The sequence below is a fragment of the Triticum aestivum genome, chromosome 5B (assembly GCF_018294505.1).
Source record: "Triticum aestivum cultivar Chinese Spring chromosome 5B, IWGSC CS RefSeq v2.1, whole genome shotgun sequence".
Classification (NCBI taxonomy): Eukaryota; Viridiplantae; Streptophyta; class Magnoliopsida; order Poales; family Poaceae; genus Triticum; species Triticum aestivum.
Window position 1 is genome coordinate 8,069,135 of NC_057807.1, and position 6,000 is coordinate 8,075,134.

Sequence of the window (6,000 nt, forward strand, 5' to 3'; positions counted from 1 at the left end):
GGCGAAAAAATCAACCAGAGGTGGGCCACCCAGAGGCCACAAGCCCTAGGGGCGCGCCCTGCAGGCTTGTGGGCCCCCTGGAGCTCCTCCGACGCTAATTCCATCTCTATAAGTACCTATTCATGGAGAAAAAAAACCAGAGAGAAGGATTCATCGTGTTTTACGATACGGAGCCACTGTTGCCTCCTGTTCTTCATCGAAAGGGCTGATCTGGAGTCCGTTCGGGGCTCCGGAGAGGGGGAATCATCACCATCATCTTCACCAACCTTCCTCCATCATCAATTTTATGATGCTCACCGCCGTGCGTGAGTAATTTCATCGCAGGCTTGCTGGACTATGATGGGTTGGATGACATTTATCATTTAATCGAGTTAGTTTTGTTAGGGTTTGATCCCCACTATCCACTATGTTCTGAGATTGATGTTGCTATAACTTTGCTATGCCTAATGCTTGTCACTAGGGTCCGAGTGCCATGTTTTCAGATCTGAACCTATTATGTTTTCATGAATATATTTGTGTTCTTAATCCTATCTTGCAAGTTGTAGACACCTACTATGAGTTATGATCCGCATAACCCAAGGTGACAATAATTGGAATTCTTTCCAGTGATTATCGTAGTTTAAGGAGTTCATGTATTCGCTAAGTGCTAATGCTTTCTTCCGGTTCTCTATTGAAAGGAGACCTTAATATCCCTTAGTTTCCATTAGGACCCCGCTACCACGGGAGGGTAGGACAAAAGATGTCATGCAAGTTCTTTTCCATAAGCACGTATGACTATATTCGGAATACATGCCTACATTATATTGATGAATTGTAGCTAGTTCTGTGTCACCCTAGGTTATAACTGTTGCATGATGAATGCCATCCGACATAATTATCCATCACTAATCCATTGCCTATGAGCTTTTCACATATTGATTTTTGAGTTACTTTCGCGTTTTATGTATGTCCAATGGATGTGTGGTAAAAGTGTTTTGTTCATGCTCGATTTCAAATGCTAGTGTTTCTTGTTCAGTAGAGTTCTGGTCGTACATATGAAATAAGGGCCTTGTGCTATCAAGTGTAGATTTGGGTCACATATTGTTGCAAACTTAATCACAAAAATAGTAATTTGTTATTAAGTACAGATTATACACATACTTATTCGTGTTCATGTGTTGACTCATCTTAAAACCACTGGTGCATCCTTTGAAAGGGCCGCGCATCAAAGCATGCATAAGGAACAATTCAGTGCTGCAAGCACTCGGAATTCCTGCACTATCAACATTTTTTGCAGCCAAAACTGTCATTTCACTTGGAAAAAATCCCAAGCATAGTTCCGATGATTCTAAAGCTAAGTACCATCCTAACAAGGACAATACCAGTGAAAGAGAGTCGGCCGACGATAGTTTAGTAGATGAAACAGAAGCAGCACTCCACACCTACTGCTAGCTCAAACTCTAAGGTGATAAATTCCTCCATCTAGTCATTCATTGCTTAGATATGTTGCTTGTTTGCCGTTGCAGCAGAACTTTGTTACAGTTTGTTGATTAAACCATGTCTCCATATCTATCACGGCTGTAAAAATACTAGTCAGAAAACTAGTAAGAAAAGAGTGGCGTGCACCCCCTGATCTAGGACACTATCGCCCTTGAGTCCCTAGAGATAGGATCCATGTTGCCATACTAAACCTTTCTATCACTGGTGTTAAAAATAACGATTTACGGTCTCCCTGCCCTTAGCCTCTCCATGGATGGCTTTCTATGATCCTGGGTACCTGCAAACGTGAACGAGACAAGAGACATTTATGAAACAATTTCATTTCACACTTACGGGACATTAATTAAAAGCACTACCATTGATCCCCACAATAAATACATCGGGTCGCAAGGCTTTTGCCTCAACCCATACCTTGCCAAACTACTCACACATGGAGATCATATCACACGAAGAACACATCACGAAGGTAAATTGATTTATAATATATCTTACAATGTATGTCGTGTGTGATATACGATTACAAGTATGACTGGAGGAGGATGCACTATGGTGAAGATGGAGCTGGTGGTTATGGAGATGGGAAATGGCAACGGCTAGGGTTGATGAAGATGAGTCTGTTCTGCGGCTCCTCTCACAATTGTTCTCACATTTTGGCCTCGGCCCCTTTTTAAAGTTTGTTCATGTGGACGAGTGGCATCGGTTCCCATGACATACGACCTCTCATGTGAGCGGTCGCGGTCGCATGATACACCATCTTTTACTTTATTTCTTCTGGTTGTGCCTCCACTTGATTTCTCCCATCTTCTCATTTACCCCTTTTCATGTTCTGACTTGATTCCGTCCACAAATAGTCCACTTCCCGTGGAAACAAAATAAAGAAATAATGGAATCCTATGCATTCATTACTCATTCATTAGGGACAATATCGAAGCGAATATCTTAGTTTTAATGAAATATATCGGGTTTAAACTAAGGTAGAGGAGTTTAAAAATAACACTCCTCAAGTGTCAGATCGCGCTAACTAAGGCAAAATGGAAAAAACATAGTTAAGACACTTCAGGCTCTTGACACGCATGTATCATGTATGCAAGGGCCCAACTTAGGGCATCGCGGGACTTGGCAAATCTGGCCCCTCAAATGCCCGCGGACGCGTCCGCGTGCAGTGACGGGTCACACCTCATATTTGCACGCGGACGCGAGGCAGAGCGGTGCCATGCGGCCTTCACATCCTCACTGGAGGAGATGTCCGTCGGGTTTTCGAGCGATTCTGTGTGGAACCTCATCGTCAGTCCGACATGATAGACGCCCCGGGGCATTCCATATCCATCCTACATTTGTGTTGGATAAGGTTTGGCGGTCAGTCTGTGCTCGTTTGAGTCCATTTTTTGTTGACCGGTCAACGAACACACCGTCCGCAGGGGGGTTTGGGGTGTAGAAGTGGCATGCCTCCAAAACGCGACAATGTGAAAAGGCAAAGTTTTTATTAGCCTCACCTCCTGCTGCTGCTCCTGCGCGGCAGAGTAGCTCTATAGGCTTTGGCTAGTAGAGTACTCCCTCCGTTTCTTTTTAGTCTGCATATAAGATTTAGTCAAAGTCAAACTTACTAAAGTTTGACCAACTTTATAGAAAAAAATATCAACATCTACGATACTGAAGCTATATGGTATGAAAATTAATTTCATGATGCATCTAACATTATTGATTTCATATTATGAACCTTGATATTCTTTTTTATAAACTTAGTCAAAGTTAACAAAGTTTGATTTTGACCAAATCTTATATGCAGACTAAAAAGAAACGGAGGAAGTACTACACAGCAGCAGCAGGCTATAGGCCCGCAGAGCTGATAGAAGATGACAAGAACCCCCCATGCTTTCCAACCTCCAACTCCTGCTTTGCAGGCGAAAACGGGCTGCCATATCTGGGCACCACGACGCCAATCATCAAACTGGGAATTCACGGCCGTTGCCCCTTGCTTTTAATCTCAAATGAGCTTGACCTTCACTTTTTTTTTAACAAAAAAAAAAGAAAAAAACAAAAGGGCTTCACCTTTGGCCGGCTGTCCTGCTCGAATCCGGAGACACCAACACAATTTTCTCTTCACATCAATCTGTTGGCTGGCCCCTCAAAAATCTTATTTCAGAATCCGTACTCTCCTACTCATGCCCAACGATAGGGAATCTAGGGTATGCGCGAAGGCGCCTTATCAGCAGGCGCGCTAGAGCTCAAGTAGTTGTCTGATGGCTCCAAATCATGACAGTTTTTCGGCCATGGGGGGTGAAGCCTTTGTACTGGCCCAGGTTTTGGCACCCTTGATAATCTCTTCAACGCTACGCATCGTAGCTTGTTGAAACTGAAACGCTTAAGAACAATTTGGAGGAATCAGGAGGTGGGACGTCAGCTCATTCCGCAGACTCAGAATCCTCCAGAGTAGCATAATGGTCATCGCTCGTTCATTGTCAAGTCTATTAGCCAGAAGACCAAAAAATCCATTCACATTCACGACCAGAATTAACAATAGTATCTCTTGTTGGGATCGGCCACACTTGACACATGGTGTCCCAAAGTGTAGCAGCGTGTGGGCATATATAAATAAAGAATGCATCCTCACAATACACAACCACCAGAGTCACCAATATAATGTGCCTAGTAAAATTGCATGCGTTGGTTGGTAGTGCGCCGCCAACAGCAACCTTCCATGCATGCAAAGGGATCGCATCGATCTTATGGGGCACCCTGGACCGCCAAATGAATTCTTCCTCTCCATTGCATCTGGCGCCGCATGCACCATGTGTTATTCGCCTTTGAAAAGAAGTATAACCATAAAAAAAAAGTTTACATTTCAGCTTAGCGTTTCAATAATCCTATACAATACACATAGGATGAGACTAACTTGTAGCACGTGTTAACATTTTTTGCATTTTTTTTGAAGGGGCACCAACAGATGTGAGCGTGTGTTGTGTTTTTTGAAAATAAAAACATTTTTTAGGGAAAAAGTAAAAACAATTTGATGGAACTAGTAGTAGTAAAAGGAGAGGGATGTGGGTGAATGCAGATCCTTGTCGGCTCCTATTGGCTTATTAATAACATCTCTCCCGGGCACACGGGCCCGGCCGCCCAGCGACGCGGCGGAAAGGACCCAACAACGCGTGAAATGAAAACCCAATAAGAGATTTACCACCCGACCCGTTTTTGACCGGCAAAGGAGCTTCGATGCCAACAGGACAGGACAGAGCGATGAGAGACATCATTTTATGTTCGATGATGTTGATCACATGATTTGATGAGATTATTTGTATGTGTAGTTTGATATGATTAGATTTGTATATGTATTAGCCCGCGGTACTGCTAGGTTTTTCTCTAGTAGTGATACCTTCTTCTCACTAATACTTTTGTGCAGAATTTCCCTTTTTATGCTAGGAGAGATGAACCCACCGTATCATTCACCTCTATGATATCCCCCAAGAAATGACAGTTGCTACGTTCTGCCAAGTTTGCAAAATTCCTAAACAATGCAGCCCTCTAGAGCCATGTCCTATGGGATTTGAGGATTTTATATGTGCAGTTACCATGGGGGATACGATATCGCTTGTAGACGGCGCGCCGGTCGAAACTTCGGCCGGCCGCACGCGCAGGTTCGATCCCACCACATCATATGCCCCACGACTCGCTGCTTCCACCGCACATGCATTTCTTTCTTTTTCTTTTTTCCTCTCTGCCTTATCTTCTTCTCCACCTCCCTCCCTTATCCTCTTCCTCCGCCACTCCCATCCCCTCCATCTCTGTCTCTCTTTCCCCAGCAAGAGAAATCCCTCTCCACGAGATTTGGCACCGGCCGCTGCTACTGGGAGCCAGCCATGGCCGCTCAGTCAACCCCCTCGCCCCTCCCATCCATGCTGTCTTTGCTGCAAAAGAGAGCCAGAGGAGTCTTCATGGTGGATGTGCCGCATCGACGATGGGCTGGAACCGTGGCTTCCAGATGCTGGAACCACGACGGCATATGCTGGAAGCCCGCAGTTGTTCGTGGTGACTGGTGACCACACGGGAGCAGCCCGAAGCTGGAACCGGCATCGGTAATTGCTGGAACCATGAAGCCCCTTTGCTGCAACCGGGGCAGCCCGAAGTTGGAACCGGCATCGGTAATTGCTGCCTGCCATGCGATGCGCTGGAACCCGACGCGCCCTCGCCGCCGACGGCAACCTTTTTTTTGGAACCACTATGTGTTTTTGCTGGAACTAGCCTTTTTTTTCTCTATAATCGCCCACTGGGAGTTTTACTTGCCGACAATGTTTTGCTAGAACCAGCTTTAGTTTTTGCTGGAACCTAGTGATTTTTTGCTTCAACCAACAAATGGAAGATTTTTGTTGCATTTGTTGCTTGGCACTCCAACCCGCCGCGAGCCGAAGGCGGCAATGCTACTAATGTTGCAACCATGGTCACCGCGGGCTGGAACCGGCCGGTGTCAGAGTTGTAACCATCACCATGGCGAGCACTACTCTGTTTTCTACTATAATTGGCGAT